At 41.3% G+C, this 21,615-nt stretch overlaps 1 protein-coding gene and 1 long non-coding RNA gene across 10 annotated transcripts in view; one reads left to right on the top strand and one right to left on the bottom strand.

Annotated features, from left to right (window-relative positions):
• Celf2 (CUGBP, Elav-like family member 2) overlaps window positions 1–21,615 on the top strand; it is a 310,354-nt gene that overhangs the window by 265,731 nt on the left and 23,008 nt on the right. The window lies entirely within an intron of this gene.
• The window catches only part of LOC102014256, a 40,951-nt gene continuing 30,630 nt past the window's right edge, over window positions 11,295–21,615 (bottom strand). Inside the window, exons 6-7 of one of the 2 annotated variants that reach the window (XR_001233847.1) lie at window positions 13,707–13,934; window positions 11,295–11,944 (exon numbers count right to left, since the gene is read on the bottom strand). This is a non-coding gene — a long non-coding RNA (uncharacterized LOC102014256). The remainder of the gene's footprint in view (window positions 11,945–13,706; window positions 13,935–21,615) is intronic. The other variant, XR_001233848.1, reaches the window with a different exon arrangement.

Consider the following 21,615-nt stretch of genomic DNA (forward strand, 5'->3'; position numbering starts at 1 on the left):
TTGATCCTCTGGTGTTTTTTTGCCAGTACCATGTTGATTTATGTTACAGTGGCTTTGTAGTATAATTTCAGGTCAGGGATTGTGATTCCACCTGACTTGTCTTGTTGCCCATGATTACTTTTGCTATTCTGGGTTTCTTCTGGTTCCAGACGAATTTAAGGGATGTTTTCTTGGATCTGTGAGGTATGCTAATGGTATTTTAATGGGAATTGCATTGAATCTGTACAACAATTTTGGTAGTATGGCCGTTTTCACAGTGTTGGTTCTTCCTACCCATGAGCAAGAGATATTTTTCCATTTACTGAAATCCTCCTCAATCTCTTTTTTCAGAGTACTGTAGTTTTCATTGAATAGATCTTTTAGTTCTTTTGTTAGATTGATTCCTAAATATTTCAGTTTCTTGGATGCTATTGTGAAAGGTATGGTTTCCTACTTTCTCTCTCAGTCTGTTTGTTGTTTGTGTACAGGAATGCTATCGATTTTTGGGTGTTGACTTTGTATCCAGCTACACTGCGGAATTTGTTGATTAATTCAAGGAGTCTTCTTGTGGAGTTTTTGGAGTCTCCCATGTAAAGTATCATGTCATCTGCAAATAGTGATAATTTTACTTCTCCCTTTTCTATCCTTACTCCTTTTATTTCTCTTTCAACAGTTGTCAGGCATTTTTAAATGCTAGGAAGCATTATTCAATTCCCACCATAGGATCTTCAAAAAGTGTTCTCTTTTAAAATCTTCAAGGGGTCCCAGCCTCCTTGAAGGCTAGGACAGACACTGGTGCAAGGAAATGCTAAAGCTTCCTTATGGACTGTTCGAGGTTAACAGGCTGAAGGTGCTTTAATATGATTCAGGGCTGTCTTGCCCTCCTCACATAGTAATGGCTGATGAGTGAATTCTGTCCCTCTTGCACTCCTGTGTCAACAGAGCAGTTGCATGAGCAGCAGAGAAAAAGAATTCAGCCCTCATCCTTATCCTGGAGCCTTTCAATGTGCAAAAGGCTTTTGTCACTACATCAGTGTATCTATACCTGTGTCACCTAAGAAATTATATTCTGGGAAGGGAGGCTATTCACAGGCTCATTGAATTCACGTTTCCCAGCCTTTTAGTATGTACAAGGCAAGTACGTAAGGTGAGCTGGGCCCTACATCACCCCCCCCCAAGACAGTAACACATGTGTAGGGGATGCTGAGGCCAGGAGAGATGGACAGACAGAGCACTGGGAGAGGCTGTCTCACAAAGCGCACTGCAGTGACAGCTCAACCTCAGAAGTTCTAAGAGACTAAAGCATTTCCACTGACCAGTTCACCCACCCTCTTCCTGTCTTAAGTCTCATTTCAGTCACTAAGAGAATTCAGTGACTGCTGCTTCACAGCCACCTGTGGTTCTCCGGCACACTAATCCTCATGCCAGTTACTTCTCCCCGTGAGCATCTCTTCGTCCTCGCAGTTGACATTAGTCTGGATAAGGCACTTGTTTTTATACCTTTTGTGCTACTGGAAAACCCTCCAACTCAGGTCCTACCCTCTGTCCCCTGTAGGCAAAACAAAACAGCCCTGTTCAGACACCTATGCAATATGACTAAAAAAGCGAATTTAAAATGGTTTTTAATTTATTATAGTTATAAAGACACATAGCCATTAATCCACCTCACATACTCCCCCTCACTTTGAACACACTCATCCTATTCTTTTTGTCACTTTCTGAAGCAGGTCTAGAAGTCATTTTTTGTATCTTTCGTTGTACTGTTATAGGTGCCTTGATATTCTAAACTGATTCAAAACATGTACCGTTCATGGTAACGGTGACTTGGAGGAAGAGCCAGAAATCATAATATGCCAGAAATCCTACTATGCAAGTGAATAAGGTGGATGAGGATACAGTTTTTAAGAGTGTGTCTTTTCACTGAATGGCATGCAGCAGCAGCATTTCCCATATATTTTTAATCATACCTCCTAAAGACACTCACAAAAGACAACTTGAAGAACTACTTCCTAAAGTGGCAAGAATGACGGCATAACTGTGTCTGAAGCAAAGGGGTGTATTCTGAGGGAGCTCGGTAGCACTGCTTTTACTGTAATAAATTTTTTAATTTAAACATCACCCATGTATTTTGATCATCCCCTGTACCACTCAGCTCACTGTAGTCTAGGCTACAGTAAAGCAAACTCCTGAGCACTGGGTCTGCTCCATTCCTTCGCACCGGAACTGCACCACTCCCAGGCAGCCCACACTCCAGCCCAGTCAGATCATTCTGCGTCCCCCACAGAGCCGCACTTTAACTTTGTGGGTTTCTCTCCTCAGAATACCTTCTCTCCCCTTTCTTCCCATGTATCTACATCACTAATTTCTTCCCTGCCTATTTTTAGAATGATTGTGTATATACATAAAATACACATGATAAAATGTATAGTAATACTTCTGTAATTAAGCCACAGTAAAAAATATTCTGTAGCAATTAATAATTATTTGTTTTGGCTTTGTTTTATTTGAGACAGGGTCTCTCACTGTAATTCAGGCTGGCCTTGAACTCACTGTGTTGCCCAGTCTGGCCTCAAACTCACAGCGATCCTTCTGCGTCAGCCTCCCAAGTGCTGAGATTACAGGCGTGCACCACCTCACCCCTCGATTAATAATAATTTCCAGTACCTTACTACTTACCCTTTAAGAATCAATGCAGATCCCCTTGCATTTGGAGCACCACATCATAAAACAGGCCATCAGAGATGTTTTATTAATTTAAAGGAATGGTCAAGTGAAAATAGCCTAAGACTAAAATTTAAGAGCCATTCATTCTATCTAATACAATGAACACATGACAGGGACATACCTGTCGTGGTGATATTGATTGGGTCAGTGACTCCACCTTATAATCCATGATTTGGTTCTTTAGGACTCCAGGCATAGCCACACCTTACGTGTGCACCTGAAAGGTTTCTGAAGGATGAATCAATACTATCTTGCATTAGAACAAAGTCATACGATGCTGTTGCTTTTTATTATAAGATTTTACAAAGAACAGCTTTCAAAGAGTTCTGATGTCATGATACAGAACAAGCAAGAGCCTTGTGCCAAATAAAGGTATTTCATTTTCAGAAGAACCACCTACTCTAATGTGCACTTTTGAAGGATGACACAATAGATCGTCCTTAGCAAACACTCCCTAATTACTTGTGCATCAGTAATTTCACACCGCCTTCTGGTGCACCCACACTAAAACAAAATCCCATTTAGTTTATCAGAGTATTTTTATTTATACTGTACTTATAAAATACAGTGCATTTATTAATTCAGGAACCAGTTATTCATGTTAGGACTACCAGGTCTCTTACCTCCTGTTTTTCTATTTGTACCCACCTTTTGTCATTATTGTTAAGCAAAAGTAAATCTCAAAGCAGTCAGTTCCCCCATTTACTAGCTTCTTTCTAAAGTGCTCTAGTCAAGCAGAGTTAAGCCATTTAGTAAAATGGCTATTTGTGGGACAGAATCAGTAAAATAACTTGAATAGCCTTTAAATATAAGCTACAATTTCTACATCCTTAAAAAAATTTTAATCAGTGTTTTACCATACAATAATGTTTGTGGATTCGGTAAAGGTGGGGAGGAACAAGACCTTCTTTACCTACTTTCTTCCCGTTTTTAAACTGTATGTTTTCCTACACGTTAGTGCAAAAATGCACTCTGAGTAGTACCCATCCCTTTATGGTAGATTTAGCAGGTGGCAAAACTAGGAAATAAGAGGGCTTTTCCATAGAGAAGGTTACTCAATCCTTCTGTGGCTTCTCAACAGAAATCTTACGTAAAAACCAAGCTTTTTGAATATTAAAACAAATGGGAAGGAGACGCTCTTCTATTAACCTGTTGTTTCTTTGGTATTGACCATCTTGCTGCGAAAGGGGAAGGCCATGCAAATAATCTCCCAACCAGAGAGGTTTTGACGTCTCCCGCATAGACTGAGAGTTTGGATGTAGAATTATCTTTAAATTTCATTAACCATCAAAAAAATGACAAGAAGTCTCTTGGTCAAAATAGAACCGGAGCTAATTCTCTAATTACTACGGAACCCTTGTCATCCACCAGAGGGTCCTCACCTCCTGCCACCAAAGGAACTCTCACACGGTGGATGGACAGCCTGCAGTTGATGAGAAGCCCCTGACCTAGAGTACACCGCAGTCTCTTAACAGTCCCGAGCTAACTTGCAATTTAATAAAGCTGCACAGCTGAGGGGGCAGAGGTATTTACGGTTCACCACAGAGCCCACACTCAGATTTCTGCAAGCAGACTCCACTGATGCCTGAAGTTCTGCCGGTTGGATCCCATCACCCTGTAGGTAGACAGATCGTGTCATGCATCCTTAGGGGTATCACTCAGTGCAGTATTGTTCAGGGCGGGCTTTTTAATACTTGCAGACATTGACTCTTGTTTTTAATGTGTTTGCTTTTTCCTTTTAGTGGCACTGAAGTTTGTGCTTTCATAAGTAATGGTGATTCAGTTTTAAATATTGCTTTGCCCAGGCTCCTGTTTATGCAGCAAATCCACAATCAGATCCACTTGTGATATTTGTATGAACTCAGGCGTATGTTTTCTGTCCAACACAACCACTTGATAAGATTTTTATTCCCATTAAATTATGTTACTGTCTGAAAAACCATGTTATCACTACTAGCACTGGGGAAAAGTTTGATTTATTGTCTAATTGGGTTTTATATTAGGTGGGAAAAACAAAATCTTTATTTTAGTCACAACTTTCAGAAGTTTATAAGCTAAGGTCCATTTTTTAACAGTTGAGGCATTTTTAAACAATAAAGTAGACATTTTTATTTATAATTTAATCCTATAAATTTCTATGAACTATGTACAGCAGGCATACAGAAAAATAAGCAAAAGCATCAACCTGTAAAATCTAGTTAGAGACCAGGCACACTAGTTAGAGTACGCAGTATCAGTGACAGGAGAGATTTTGTCTTGAGGAAATGAGAGAATATTAATAGATGAATTGACACTCAAGCCAAATTTTTAAGAATTGATAGAATTTTTGTAGGTAGAAAGGGGATGAACATGTAGAAAAAGAATTTAGTTAGCAAATTAACGTTCATCTCATTTTCACAGCATGCAGTAAATTGAAAATAACAGCCATGTAGCACCCTAAAAATGATGGCTAAGGAGGAGATTCCTTTTTCCATGTAGGCATGAAGAACCACTGAATTCAATCTTGAGGGATGTCAACCCTAAGAATATCAGTGATTGGATTTAGCTACAGATTTGATGTGAGCAAGAACAAAAGAGAGGAAGTTAAAAGATGACTTCACTGGGTTCAGTTTGGGTGAACGGTGTTGTTTTCATTAGTAGAGAGAGGAGTAAGGAGAAGGAAATGTTTGTAGAACAAGATCTTACTTGGCACATGTTGAGCTAATGCCCTGTGAACTGTCTATTCATGGAAATACATTCAGTAGTTCGATGTCTGACCCCCGAGTTTACAGAAGACTGGAGCTGGAAAAGTGGACCTAAACTCAGCTGTAGAGGCAAGGCAAGCTAACGTAAGCGTTAAAGTCATTACGCCCGATCATCTCCTCTCCACTGTTATTGAAGAAAGTCATTTAATTTTTTCAGTTGTGCAATGGTATTGTTCACTTCCATATTCCTTATTGAAACGGTAGTTCATGTATTTTATGTTTATATTCATTTGTACATTAGCATTTATGAAATAACCTCCCCATCACTGGAACAAAATTCCCAGTATGTATGACTTGGAGAGCTTTGTCGGGCTCACAGTTTTTGTGCATTTAGTCCATGGTGGGAGGAAGCCAAGGCAGAAACATCACAGATGAAAGGCCTGGCCGAGGAAAGCGGCTCGTACCAAGCAGAGAGCAAGGGGAGGAGCCACAGACAGGAATACACCCTTCAAGATCACCCACCCTTCAGTGACCTACCCTCCTTCAACCAGGCCTCACCTCCAAAGAACAGTGAGATGAACTCATCAGTGAACTAACTCACTGACGAATACGGCACCGCCATGATCCAGTCACCTTCCAAACGCACTACCTCTGAACACATGAGACTCTGCGATCACAACTATAATAACATACATAAATGTATACAGTTGCTTTTTGTAAAAGAATAATACTAAAGTAGCTTATGAGAAATTTTTCATTATTTTGGTATGACACTAAATACTCCTGGAGGACACAAACTAGGTTAAAACTAGAGTAAGATCCAGTCATTTTTCTCTGAACCTCTTATCCTGTCCAAATCCTCGCTAAGAACGCAGAACGTAAATGAGGGAAAAGAGGTTTCCTCACTCTTGCTGCTTTTGTTTGGCTGTGCAGGATGGCAGTGAAGTTCCCACAGTGCTTAAAATAAGGACTGGTTCAGAGTACCAACTCCCTTCCCTGGTACAGTCAAAGTAGTACTACTGGATTAGACAGTCATAGCGGGGCAGAATGGAAACTGAGGACCAGGTATTGAGGCCTCTGGAGAGTTATTTCAGGTACCACACGGATGTGCATTCTAGCCAGCCACCTGAAAGGCCACTGCCCCGCCACAGTCATGCTGAGGCAGAGGAGCTCGCAGCCCTGCTTTCCAAACCCGGGGCAGACCGCCTTCTGCCCCTGGCTAACCTGCAGTCACATTACCCAGAGGAAAATACGCCTCTGAGAGTGTTTTCTCCGTCTGGGCCAGCTATCCCCGCTCTCCCAAGGAAGGGCAGACTTTCGACAGAGCCAGTGATGCTGTAAGCGTGGCCTGCCTTCCTCACCTTTTCTGCCCGGAAGCCACAGCCTGGCCACATCACCAAATTTTATAGCAGCGAGGAATCTGCACGATAATCTAACCTGGTGCCTCATCCACGATCCACACAGGGAAACAAGGCTACAAGAGTAAATAGATGGTCACTTTGTCACTAGGTGCACAGATACTAGCAACAGGTGAGCTGACAGTCACTGCCACCGCACCACGAAATACTCCAAAGTAGAAACTACCGGGAAACCAGAATTATTTGTGGATATTCTATTTACATGTTCTTGCCTTGTGAAGAGGCGAACATTTTTTACCTCCTGTATCCATAACCATTTGTAAAAAACATTTGAGGCCCGCTAAGGAGAACTATGTACTTGTGTGTTGCTCAATCATAAGGCAAAATTATTGGAAGGGAAAACAAGTTTAGTTCCCTTTCTTTTGCTTCATTCCCTCCTTCCCTTCTGTCCATCTACCCTTCTTCTGTTCTTTGAAATAGGGTCTCACTGCACAGTCCAGGGTAGCTCAGAGTATGCACGCTCCCTGCCTCAGCCCCCAAGTACTGGAATTATAGGGACGTCCCACCTCACTCAGTGTGCTCCATTCCTATTCAGTATATGAATTTCTGTGAACTGTCTTTTCAGTCTCCTGGCTACAAATTACACTTTCATTCTTCAGAATACAGTATCTTCATGGACTGCAGAATACATTAACGTAAGACCAGGTCGGGGAGGTTTCCTAGTTTATTGACAACTAATGATGTAGACGTCTTTCTTAGAAATACCGACTACTGAGACCTCCAGTAAACATCTGAAGATGAAAACAGTACAGCTATTTTGAACATTAAAAGTTTATTATCCATTATCAATTTCTCGCTTTTGAAAATAATTTGCTATCATGGAGTAACAAACTTTGCAAGTAATTCCAAGTGAAAATCTAGTCCTCCACACTCTGAATTTTCCTCTCACCAATCTCTAAAGGGCCAGTACGAATGCTCCTCTGGCCCAATGTTGTGCCAGGCCAAGGAGCTTACCAGTTTTCTGTGAGCTGGAAGTGGGCAGTGAAAGTAGTTCAGATGTTTGTGTGTAAAATGTTATATACTGTTAGACTGTCAAGCAGTGAGATCCCAGTGCGTAGTGTGATCTTAGAACCCTTCACACCGTTTTCTGAGGGTCTCCTCCTAACCTATCAGCACTCTCTTCATGTCCCTCCCCCGTAGTCTTTTAAGGAATAAATTAAAATGAGAGGTGTGGTTATTGTAGAATAATTAGGCCCCATGGGAGAAGAGACACTCTGTATTTTGCTAATGCCCTAGGGTTGTGATTAGCTAATAATGACAGCGCCTGTGTCATTGCATAATTATTCTACTTTCTCACAATGTTTTCCTGCACTGTTGGAATAAGATCCAAGCTCAAAACAGCAACCGCAGGCTCCTGTGTCCTGAGTATGTTTGGCAGATACAGGCAATTTTCTTTGTGCTTACAATTATTTTATGACCAAAACCACAAAGCCAAAATGCTTTCACTATCTAATTATTCTATGGAAAGTGGTTAATGAATGCACTAAAGGCACATTCTTGCTGTCTTGTCTTAATGTTGTTTTGTGTAGCTTAAAAGAAAGAATTTCTTGCTGTCTGGGAGAAGGGGAAAAGAGGGTTAGTATGAAAAAATGACCTTATTCGGTCCCCAGAAAGCACAGTATTTTCTGGGACAGACTTACGCTACTCATGGCCTGCAAATGCACAGATAAAAGACAAGGGGGAATTTCTTCACGTGTGTAGAACTTTTCAAGTGAAGAAGTACATATGAGAGAACGACAGATCTCTCAATGGACAACTTTTCTGCCTTTCATGTTGCATCTGAACTCCAGAAGGGAAGGATGAAGGAAAAGGGAATTCTTCAGCAGTCAGCCTCACCCAAACTGATAATCTTGTTCATCATCCTGTCTTCTACAGTGAATAAAAAAGACATGCGGCTAGGTTTATTTCATGTTCCTGATCGCAGTTCAAGTGGCAGGGAAGGCAGTGTCGCTGAGAATGGCCTCCGGTTTGAGTCGGCCTCTACCCCTGCCTGTGCACAGGAGTGGCAAGCTGAAAGCAGAGGGGACATCCAGTCACTCCTGCTTAAAATTTCTGTCAGAGGAATGAAGGGTCCCTCTGCTCCAGTGATGTTACAGCAGCAGGTGGCTTCATCAATCCTACCTTTTAAAATCTCCACACTTCCTCTGGCAGCCAGGCAGAAAGGAATGGTTTGGTAAGCCTCTGAGCCATGGCCTCTGCCCCATCGTTAAGATCCCTGCAGTGAGGCTGCACGTACGTTGGGATGCCAACAGACTGGCCACACTCTAAACGAGGAGTCCCGTTCACCGGCCTCAGCTTTCAGCAGCAGCAAATTCTACATCCGCTCAGTGGCTTAGCCAACACTTCGTGCGTCCCATGTGTCAGTCCCGCTTGCAGGCTCTAGGAAGTCAGGCAGGCAGAATTCTGCAAAAATCTTCTGGCAGGATTTTTAAAAGATTTAAAACAACTGTAAGTTATTTGTCTCACATAGTGCTCTGTTCTTGAGTTCTTGCCTCCTGGCAGCTCTTCCCTTTCCTGTCATAAACCAAACTTTACCTCACTCTGTAATTTTCCACCTTCTCACACCTCAAACTAAATCTGACGCCTAGCCCCAAGGAAACGGATAGGCATCTGTGGGACCAGGGCTCTGGAACTGTACAAAAGCAGCACCAGTGGGGCTTGTAAAGTCAATGCCTGAGCCCCACCACCAGACATTCCAGTTTGTTGGGTCTGGGTGAGCCCCGCAGAGGTGAATCTTCGGATCCTGATGCAGGAGGTCCTAAACTGTAACTGGAGAGTAACCCTTTCGCCATCACTGCATAGGTGCTTACAGTGCCCCCGAAGAGCAGCGTGGTACCTGCCTCCAGCAGACAGCGGTTCTGACGAAACTGCCAGCAGCGCATCTCAGCAGTCAAAGGGGCATGAGTCACAGGGCTGCACAGCACGAAAGTCTTCCCTTTGCCCTCATGGCCATTTAGGGCTCCTTTAGTAGTCAGGGTTTGAATTGGATGTGTGCAGTGCGGCACCCCTGGGACAGGGGAAGGTAAAGCTGCTATGTTAAGTGTGATGGGGCTTGGACTCCCATAGATTTGTTTGTTCCTCTGTCCCTACATTGTGCTGGGGTTTTCATACTGTTACGCTGTGGGCCATGAAAACTGAAACTTTTACCAAAGTTCTGCCTGAAGCCCTTAGAATTTTACCTTCCTGTCCCCATTCTGGAGATGCAGCCAATGTGTCTGGCACTAGTCACAATAACGGGAACTTTTCAAAAGTAGGTTTGCTGGGAACTCTGATACCACCAAACCTACCCCTGGAGTATCAGAAACTTCATGATATGTGCTCTCTGGGGCCTCTTCTTTCATACCTCCACAAACAGGAAAATCATACCTCTGAGGGAGCCCTGCTTGCTTTAGACTTGTGTCCTCAGATTGATTCCCTTTTTATTGACCTGAAATCTGCCTCTTTGTAACTTCCAACCACTGATCCTAATTTTAGTCTGTTGAGCTACAAAGAGTATTTTTGATGTCAGAACTTAAGAGACTGGTTCTTCCTTTGGTTGTCTTCTTCCTGGGCTAAATCTTACTGTTTTTTTTTTTCCTTGGGGTGGTGGTAGTGATGGTAATGCTGGGGATTAAAATAGGTAATGCTGAGCTATATCCCTAGCCATTTTTATTTTATGTTTTGAGACAGGATCTCACCATGTTGCCCAGGCTGGCCTTAAATTTGTAATCTTCCTGCCTCACCCTCCTAAGTAGCTGGGATTACAAGGATAAGCCACCATACCAGGCTAAATCTTACCTTGTCATTACCTCTTTCTCTCACTCAACTTTCATGTCTAGCCACCTCTTTTAGATGCTCTTAAAACTGTACACATAGACAGCTTTTCTGATGGCCAGTGTAGCAATAAAAGCTGCAGAATTTGTTACCCATGTCATTACCTCTGGTGTGTGTGGGGGTGCTGAATCATCAAATAATTACAAAATGAAGGGAAAAAATTTAATTTTCCTTTTGTGGACAGAATGGCCACATTCTCTTCAGTTATGGATTCCGCAAATGTTTCATCTATTACCTGCTATATATCTGGGCCGTCTTATTTTGATTCTTACGTCCTTAGAGGTGGGTCACATTCTCTCACTTAGTGGGTTAAGCCTCAGTTAAACTGTGCAGATTGCCTAAGTTCTTACAAATGGGAAGCGAAAAAATTAAAGGTGAATATAGGTGATGTAAAGTTCATTGTTTCTATAAGTAAATATCTACAGCAGCCACGAGATCAATCCAAAAGGCAATATAGGATTTTATCTCACTGGAGCCAGTCAGCTGGGTTTAAATCCTAGCTGTACAACTTCTAGTAATACGACCTTCCACCAGTTACCTCTTGAGATAATTACAAATGCCTAAATGAGTTTATACATATAGTACTCAGGAAAATAACTAGCACGTGGTAAGCACTCAAAAAGTATTAGCTATCACCGCTAGCTTTGTTCATTGAAGACAAACTATCACAAACCTAGATGCTTCAAACAGTAAACATTTATTACCCTACAGTTCTGTAGCTCAGCAATCCACACCCTTACTGACCAGGGCCAGGTACGGGCGGGCCGCACTCCTTCTGGACGCGCTCACGGAGATCTCAGTTTCTTGCCCCTTCCAGCTTCAAGAGAACACTTGACTCCTGGCTCTTTCCTCGGCCTTCAGAGGCGCCAGTGTTGGGTCAAGTCCATCTCGTGCTGCCTTTTTCCTCTTCCAATTCCTCCTTCTATTTATATGCACCCACTCAGACAATCCCAGATACTACCCCAATCTCAAGGTCAGCTGTTCAGCAAATTCAAGTCTATCTTTGCTATGTAACCTAACAGGAATGAGAACATGGCCATGGGGGGCATTATTCTGTCTACCCCCACCTCTGAACGTAACCCTTCGGATCAAACAAGCCTTCTCCCTACCCAGCAATGGAAATGTGAGGACAGAAAGAACAGGAAGGCCTTCATCAAACACGGCATCTTGTATTTCAGCTCAGTCTCCCTCCAGTGCTTCCCTACTCGTATGTGCAAGAGGCAGGCTGACGGGGACTAGGGTGGGCAGCAGTGCTGGTTATCCGTATGTCAGAGAGAAGGACTGTTTCCTGGGAAGTTCACGTAAGGTCCTTTTCTCTCTGTAAAACTGAGAAAAAGAGAACAAGCATTCATTTTGAGCACAAATCAACGCAAGTGAAATTTTGTATGTGTGAGCACACACTCCTGATTAAGCCCAAGGCCTTGTGCAAGGTAAGTACTTGCTCTCCACTGAGCTCTAACCCTACCCCCGCCCCAAATGGAACTTTTTTACTGCCGTTAAGATTAGAAGGGCTTGTTATTTGGGCTGATTTAAGAACATTTTTGCCACGGGTATTATATATCTGAATGGCAAATGCTGTTGGGCCTCCTACGCAGATCTTGTACACACAGCTGGAGTGCTGGCTTCCATCTGTGTCCTTGCTCATATGCACGGGGCCCATCTGTGGAGCATTTGAACCTGTGCTTCTCGTATTTGAGGTGGAGGAAAGATTCCTGTCCAGTTCTCAGTTGCCCAGGATTGTTCCCACCTACAGTGAAAGAATGTCTGGGAGCCTTTCTGTTGTTACGGGTGGGGATTGTGGAAGAGAAACAAGGCCTTGCACTGGTGGGTCCCACTCTATTGGAGGTATCAGATAACAGGTATTCCAGGTGATCTCCTGGCACTATTTTCTTCCTTTTTTCCTTTAGATCTTTACATAGCAAGGGACCTAATAACCTGGGCACTCAGTCTCTGACCTGAAGTTCTGAACTGGGCCAAGAAACTGTCCTGGGTGTGCTGTTCATCCAAGACAGACACAGCTCTGAGGATAAGGAGTCTATCCTGTCCTCTTCACTGCGATTCGTGTTTCGGGACTTTCTTAGCTTGAAATCTTTCAAACAAGGAATCAGCCCACTCCAGTGAGCAAAGAAACTCTGTGACCAGTCAAAGTAGGCACGTGCTCACCATCTGTCTCCCTGACCACCTTGCTCCCCACATTCGCTAACAGCCCCCGCTAGGCAGTGCCTCCCATGTGAGCTAATTAAAAACTTAGCTTTCACTGACTGCATGCCCATTTTCCTTCCTGGTTAGCCAGCTAATCAGAGGATCTGTGGGTGGTAGACAGGTTTAAACCAGTGGTAACCCAGCTTCAAATGCAACACACGGCAAGTTATCACTGCTACCACATGTGCAGCGTGAGGCAGGCTCCCACTCACATTTTCCTGGCTTTGTTCGGTAACCACTGGTTTGGAATGGAGCAGCCGTCCAGCAGAGGTGTTCTAGGTGATTATGCACCACCCTTCTCCTGAAATACTCCTTTGGCCTTTTGTGAATAGTTTCCAGGAGAAAGTGAAGGATGCGGTTCCCAGGGAAGACTAAAGGAGATTCTGAGGTGGGCAGAATGCAATTACCCCAAACTGCCTCTTGCCAGTCTGCCAACACTGAAATAGAAGATGTGTGCTGGTGACATTTAATTTTTATCTGTCGACTGTGTTGAGGATCTCTTTCTTTATTGTGCATCTGTTTAAAGATTTGATTGAGATTGGCTGCATGACAAATGAGTTGTTCTTTTGATTTAAATAGATTATTGATTAAAATTGAAAAAGTTCTTAAAGGCAGCTAGAGATGTGATAGAGATACTGGGCACATTTTCAGACTATTGTCCAAAGATACAAAGCATAATGGAACCTTCTCACTTCAAGGCACTTCATCTAGTTAATTTTTCTTAGTCTCATGCTGGGTTCCTCCCTGTCATCCTCTTCACCCTCTCCCCATCTTGTTACTGGGACTCACCAAGAACAGCATAATAAAAGGTGAGAAACTACAATCAAACCAGTTACTATATCCAGGATCCCTGAATTTTAATATAGAAAACCAAGACACAACAGACCTCTCATGTATTACTTCTTTATAATCCGTGACAAAATGAGCACACCGTTTCCAAGTTTTCTGCATCTCTGCCATTGCCCCTAAAGCCAGACTTCCTCCATGCAGGTCTCTCAGGAGTTCTCTCTCCAGCTCACTGCTCACCACTAGGATTGTGAATTGTCAAGGCACGAGCAGGCACAGGAAGGCTTTCCCACACTGTTCTTCACACCTGCCTGGAGACCTGAAGGACCTGAGAAATCATCCATAAGCCATGAGATCTGCCAGCTCTGCTGTCGTTCAGCTTCAGCTCCCTTTCCCTCTGGGCACTGAATGAAGCTCTGGCTAGAAGCAGGCCCCTGACAACTCTCCTCCCTCTTGCTTTGCATCTCTCTGGATAAGAGTGCAAACGGCCAGCTTCTGTGGATCAGTGGTTCCTAGTCTGGATGCTATAGAAAGAAAATACTTATAGTCTGGCACATGGGATCCTCTGTATGATTTCTTATGAAGTGGAAGTGGGCCATCCTGCAGAAATAAGAGCAACAGCCATAAAGTTACTAATAACTGACGATGGTTAGACTGAAAAGTAGAAAAAACCCTTCTCTTTGTTGTTGTATGAAATACACAGTCTCATCTCCTCAGTTCAACCTCCATCTAATAACTGAAGATCTAAAACTCCCTAAATGGTGCCAGGTCCTGTAACACGTTCACTACATAGACTACCTTACTTTATCCTCACAAGGACACTTTGAATTAGATCTTTTTTTTTATTTAAACATGAATTTTAAAGCAATGAAAAAGTTTGAGAGAACAATTCTAGTACATGGCACTTAGGCTTTACAATATCACCTCCAGTTTTCAGTTTTAAAATTCTACTGAAAGGAAGTAGTGAAATTACAGTTTTGGGTTACACACTGAGTTATACCCTCATTTCTCAACAGCTGTGGGGCCAACCTGGGGCCCTTTTTCCTGCCCTTGTCAGTGGTGCCCAAGGCAACCAGCCTCCATGGAGCCTCCTCTACGCCCTATAGAGGAGAAGCAGGGTCACCTCCCCAAGTCAGAATGCGAAGGATGAAAGGTCATCGAGGTCTCTGCTGTAGAATGAGGTGCTGCCAGACGGGGAACAGGCCCTACTGCAGCAGCTGCAGTGACGACGCCACGGCACAGTGCCAGGCCCACCATGCGGCTCGCTGGCAGGGAAGAAGCACTGCTCCCCTGACCAGCGAGCAGCTCCCCAACCTACTGACATCAGCGCGGCGGTAACCTTGCTTCTCCCCCACTGTGTGAGTGGCAGCCAAGCCCAAAGCCTTTCTGACATAAACAGAAACTTGTCCCCGTTTCTCAAATACTCCAGTTCAATTCTCTCCCCTCTATACCTCCTCTGGGTTTGCTTCCTATTCATTTTCTATGTTGTGTAACATCTTATCTCCTTCACTTGTTCTTTTCCATTTCTTTTAGATCTAAATGAAGAGTCTAAGGCAAAGTCTTTGTAATTTTTTGTCCTAATGTTATGTAGGTTTTCAGTAGATAAAGTGACAGTAGATTAAGTTCCTTTGCAATGTGAGAACTTAATTTTTTCTCTCTAAAATCGTTACAAAGTCTAATTAGTGTCATAGCCTATCCAGAACCTTATGGGTGCCGTTGGCATGGTATGTATTTTTCTGTCCTGGATAGACTTACAGTGTTCCCTTTACAATGGTTTGGAAGGGGTAAGCATTCAGTGGAAACTATACTTCACGTATAATTTTGCTCTTTTCCTAGCTTGCGATATGTGCTACAATACTCTCAGTGAGCAGAGCAGCAGCAGCAAGCCCGAGCTGCCAGTTAGCCCCGTGGTAGTAACGGGAAGCCCAGTCTTCCCCCATGCACCATGTTGCTAAGCCAGGGTATGCGGTAGGTTACCTGTATGAATGCACTTTTGACTTGCAACATTTTCAGTCTGCCAGGAGTTTCTGGAAGCATAATCTCATCGTAAGTTCCTAGAGCATGTTTTTCTTAGTTATATCATTGAATCTTAAGTATGTCTCCTTTAGTCAGCAAGGCAGATCTCACTTCCGGATTTTTTTGTTAAATACGGTCTAACACCTGCCTTTTAATTAATGTCTGCCGTTTTACTTTTGGTTTTCTTTGTATTAGTGCAGGTTTGTAGTTTATAATGTCTACATTCCTTGTGGGGACTTGATACATGTGCGTAACACATCTTGATTCCCTTTTTCATCCCTTTCCCTTTTAAGATCTATCTCTCTACTTCCAATTGTCTATCTTTTTTATAAATTATTTATATTTTGGGCTTCTCACATAAAAGAATTTATGTGATACTTAAGCTTGTATGTTTGATTTATTTCATCTAATATTATGGTTTCAAGGTGCATCCGTTTTCCTACAAATGACTCAAGTTCATCTTTCATTACAGCAGAGTAAAAACCCACATTTTCTTTATCCCCTCATCTGCAGATGGACGTACAGGCCACTTCCAAGATTTAGCTATTATGAATCGTGCTGCTGTATACATGAGTACCTATGTGTCCTTGTAATATGACATTTACTTCATGTTTTCTCTTTGTCTCACTAGTCTTTATGGTTTTAATTTACATTAAGTGATTTTTTCTAGCATAATGTTTAAATTTCTTTAATTATTTTTTCAGTATTTTTAAAATGTATGTCCTTAGTTATTCTAGGGGTTATAATAAAGATCATATCCCAGACTATTTCAGTTTTACATTCTTAATTTCAGTAAGATAAACAAATTTTCTTTCTATATAATTCTTTCCCTTTCTGCATTTTTATGCTGCTACAGTGGTACATCGGTTCACAAACTTGTTTTGTGACTGTTTCTTTTTTTTTTTTTTTTTTGGGTTTTTCTCCGGTACCAGGAACCGAACTCACGACCTTGCGCTTGCCAGGCAGGCGCTTTTGCCGCTGAGCTAAATCCCCAGCCCCTTGTGACTGTTTCTTAAAGAAAATTTGAGGACGATGGCTGCATTTTTGTTTGTCACCCAATTTAGAGTTCATGAACAGAAGCAAAATTTTGTCAAACATTTTTGTTTGAGAACCAAATGTGAACGGAAGTGTTTGTGAAGCAAAGTATTACTGTATTTATATAAACATTATGTCTACATATGTTAAAAACCCAACAATATATTATCATTACTACTTTATATAACCTGATATCTTCTTTAAAAAACTGAAATGTAGGAGAGCAAGTGCATATTTGTTTATAGACTCCATCTGTAACCTTTTAATTTGCAGATTCAAGTTACCATCTTGTATTATTTCCCTATTCCAGTATCTTTCCCTCCATCTATCTCCTCTGTGCTGTTATTGTCGAATATATTTCAGCATTACATAACCCACAGTACAATTATATATTGCTTTAGTCAACTGATTTTTAATTAGTTAAGAGGGACAATCCAATTATACTTTTACTATTGTATGTCTGGCTATCGCTATCTTTGTGTTTATCCTATTTGGAGTTTGCTGATTTTCTTGGCTATGTGAATTAATGGTTTTCATCATATTGGGGAGATAACTAGCCATTATCCCTTTGTATGTTTTCTAGTCTTTTTACATGTATGCTAGCATGCTTAGTGGTGTGCCACATTCTGGGGTTCGGTTTTTCTCTGTTCTTCAGAGTATATTTAGCAATCTATCTTTAAATTCATTCGTTGTTCTGCCCATTCAAAATTGCTATGGAGCCCGAAGAAGGATGTTATGTTTCAGTTCTTTACTTTTCAACTCCACAATTTCTATTTGTGTTTTTATCATTTCTGAGTTTCTGTTGCTGCTCTTTGACAGAATACTGCCATCAGCCTTTAAGTGTATGTTCCTTTAGTTCTCTGAATGTATTTCGAATAGCTGCTCTGATGTCTTTCCCTGCTAAGTCTAATATCTGGGCCCTCTCAGAAACACTTTCTGTTGTCTGCTCTCTTCCTGTGTATGGACCACACTTCTGTTTCTTTGTGTTTATTATAATGTTTTGTTAACTGGGTTTTAGATAACACATCAGAGCAATTCTGGATACTTACCTTCCTCATCTACTCCACATCCCCTTTTCCACAAGTTGTTTCCTTATGTTTTTTAGCAACTTAGCGAGACTAGTTCAGTGAGGTTTGTTCCCTCACCTGTTAGTCACCAAAAGGAACAGCCTTGGGCTATGGGTACATCCTTCGCATTTTTTCAGTGGCATCATTCTTCCAAATGACTTTTTGCCCTTTTGGCTGACTTTTTCTTTTTTTAATTTCTTGCTTATCTGTGTCTACTATCATCACACAAGGCTTTCAGTCCCCACTAGTTTCTAGATTGTCTCCACTAATTGTCTAGAGCCCACCTGAGGAATCCACAGCAATAGGAGACCATCCCCATAGAAGTCTGATACTCTTAAAAGGCTGAATTGTTAGTCTGAGAGGAACAAGAAATATTTCCCTTCAGAAACTACAAAGAAAAGTGCATGTCTCCAAACCTAGTGCTGACTGGAAATAAGAGAATGTCCTTCTGAGAATTTGTAACAATGAACAAGCCCCCACATGAGCTTGCAACTAACCCTTATGTTACCTGAATAATCAGAAGTCCTCAAGCTATTTACAGCTGTGCCTGAAAGGACCCATTTTTCAACCCAGGCCTCAAAGACTTTTCAGAAATAATGTTCCAAGACAGTTAAGCTCATAATCAAAAAATATCCAGGTAAATCAAGAACCAAGAGTAAGAAGCCACAGAGATACAAGTAGACACCATATTTAGGTCTGTCAAGATCTCAGATATTAGAACTATTAGCACAAAAAAAGGAAATACATTTAATATGTTTACAGAAATTTAAAAGGATTTGAAAAAAAGCAACTGATGATTAAAAATAACCAGGCAATTTGACAAAATAAAACTTTTACATATAAAAAGCACAGTAATTATAAAATTCACTGGATATGTAAGTTTAAAAATACTAGATATATTTGAAGAATTTGGTGAGCAAAACAGTTCATGAAATAAATTTTTGTAGGATGCTGGGTTAATATTTATTTATTGGTACATTTTACTGCCCTCTGGCTTCCATTATTACCACTGAGATGTCAGATATTAAGATATCTTAACTGTTCCTTTGAGGGTATTTTTTTCCCATCTGGCTCTTTTAAAGAGGTTTCTTCATTTTTGGTGTTTTGCATTTTTACTGTGATGAGTAAAATTATAGATTTGTTTTTATTTCCCATGTTTGAAATTCACTGGGATTCCTAAACAAAATGGATTTTTATTTTGTCTTAAATCAGTTCTCAAAAAACTCTTGGTCATTAACTCTTCTTATATTGCCCTACCTCCATGTTTTTTCCCTCAAGAATTTCAGTTAGACCTACGTCAGATCTATTCTATGTAACCTCTCATATTTTCCATCTCAGCCTCTCAATTACGCATACTATCCACACATTAGTCTTCCAACCCCATTCATACTGTTATGCACAATTAGAGTTTTACGGTTTTAAAACCAAATTCCGTAATTTTTAGAACTGTGTACTGAAGTATGTGTAGGTGAATGATGTAAGGTCTGTATCTTAAAATACATATCCAAAGGGGGAGGGTAGGCTGGTTCTTGAACATTCTAGAACCTGGATGTGGATTTATAGGATTTTTGTTTGGTTATTGTCTCTGCTTTGTGCCTCTTTGAAAAGTTCATGATAACAGAGGACTAGAAACATTGACTAGAGTACATATAACAGCCATTTAAAATTTTTTTCAAAGACAGTGAAAGGTGTCGGAAGCCAATGCCACACATAGACAGGAATTTGGCAAGTTAAAAAATTGATTTTTAGGAATTTAACTTGGCCCGACTCAAAAGGTGCACTGCTCTGTGGCTCTGAAGACAGAGCTCCTGCTGGCCCTGGGTGCAAAGGAGACCCGCATGCTCAGGACTTCACTGCTAAAAATGCACTAAGTGCTTCTCTCAGCAGTGGTCAGAATCAAGCTTAGCCTTCGTCCTCATCACAGTAATAAAATGGACTGTACTGTGTGGGGAAAGGATCAGATTATAGAGCCACGTGAGTGCAAGATGCTTGAAGCATTATTTAACAAAGCAATCGTCTATATAAAAGGGTCATTTTGGAAACCATTTTGGAAAAAAAAATGTGGTAAGTCACTTTGGAAAACATTGGGCAGCTCCTCAAAGTATTAAATATAGATTTATCACATGACTCAGCAATACTGTTCCTAAGTATATACTCAGAAGAATTTAAAATGTAACCCAGGTGTGCTGGCACACACCTGTAATCCCACATGAGGATTACCTGGGAGGCTAAGGCAGGAATCACCATGAGTTTGCAGCCACCCAGGGCTACATACTGAGCTCAAGGCCAGCCTGCACTGCAAAGAAAGACCCTATCTTTTTTTTTTTTTTTTAATTTTAAAGAATAAAAGAAGGATAACATAATAATAGGGGGGACTTAGCAAATTACAGACAAAATGGTAGGAAATTATCAATGGTTATCGTTTTACATATTATTATCTACAAAATAGTTTCTCAGGAAAACAAGTAGACAAATAATAGTGAGTTAGAGACAAAAGAGGTAGGAGATTATCAAGAGTTGTTGTGCTATACTTTGGTATCTTCAAAGTGGCTTCTAAAGAAAATAAATAGAGCTATACATGAGTGACCTATTGAAAAATCATTAACTATTCTCAATGGTTGTTGTAGGAAACACATAATAATAAACATACATTATGAAATAGGATAGGAACATTACAAACTTAACACAGTTATGGATAGATTAGTAGGAAAATATCAATGGCTGCTGTAATACGTGGTGGTATCTTCAAAGTGGTTTCTCAGGAAGACAGAGATATGCAAGAAGGATCTAATAAGTAGTTACAGCCTAAGGGTTGTCAAAAATAGCATATTACCTCCTCACCAGTGACTCCTTTCACTGAGGTATGATGGCTGGAAGGAAGGCCAGGATTGAAAAGAAGGACCGAGAGACTTGCACCTGTGACTAGCAACAGGCTGTTTTCTTGTTCCTCCATAGTCATGATTACCCAGGACTCCTCGATGGAGATGACGGTCTGGCCAGAGGGAGAAGGCAGAGCATGCCCCAAGCCCTCTCATTCCTGTTGGACTAACTGGTAGCATGGGTCTGAGCTCTGGGACCTCCACCTCAGAGGGCAGACCGATCTCCAGTGGAGAAAGACCCTATCTTGAAAAAAAATTAAAAACATATGTCTGCATAAAAAGTTGTATCCAAGTGTTCATGGCATCATTATTCTTAATAGCTCAAAGTGGAATGGGTAGATAAAAGTGTGATTCCATCTACACATGTATATAAGAAAATATTACTCAGCACTAGAAAGGAATGAACTGCTGGCACATGCCATAACATGTGGATTAACCCTGAAAACATTATTCAAAGTAAAACTATTAAATTTAGGCAAATCCATAGACACAGGAAGTAGATGAGCAGAGTTGAAGGGGATGGGAAAATGGAGAGTAAGTGCTGAGGGCTACGCATTTCTTCGACAGTGATAAAAGTAATCTAAAATTAGATAAGATTCTACAACTCTGAATACACTGAAAACCACTGAACTGTAGATTTACATTCAAAAATTTTATCTCATGTGAATTACATCCCATTAAAGCTGTTATTTTTTAAAGAGGAATAGGAGGAGGCGAGGATTTGTACCAAAATGCTTTTATTTCATGCCACTCTTAATGCCACATAGGTACTAAAGTTTTGTCAAATTCAGGAAATTGCATTATTTTCTTTTTTTCTAAAACCTGAGACAATGGCACATCTGAAGTGGAGACAATAAGAAACCCAGGAAATTTCCACTTTAATTCCCTACCTCTGCCCCTTTTGGTTGTAGTAACTTTTCGGCCTGGATGACAGGGGCTAAGAGGACTGAGACTCTTCTGCCATGGGGCTAATGGTACATCGTGCAAAACGACGGCCTCCTGTTCAGAAAAG

Source organism: Chinchilla lanigera, unplaced genomic scaffold (assembly GCF_000276665.1).
Source record: "Chinchilla lanigera isolate Chin_1 unplaced genomic scaffold, ChiLan1.0 scaffold00020, whole genome shotgun sequence".
Lineage (NCBI taxonomy): Eukaryota > Metazoa > Chordata > Mammalia > Rodentia > Chinchillidae > Chinchilla > Chinchilla lanigera.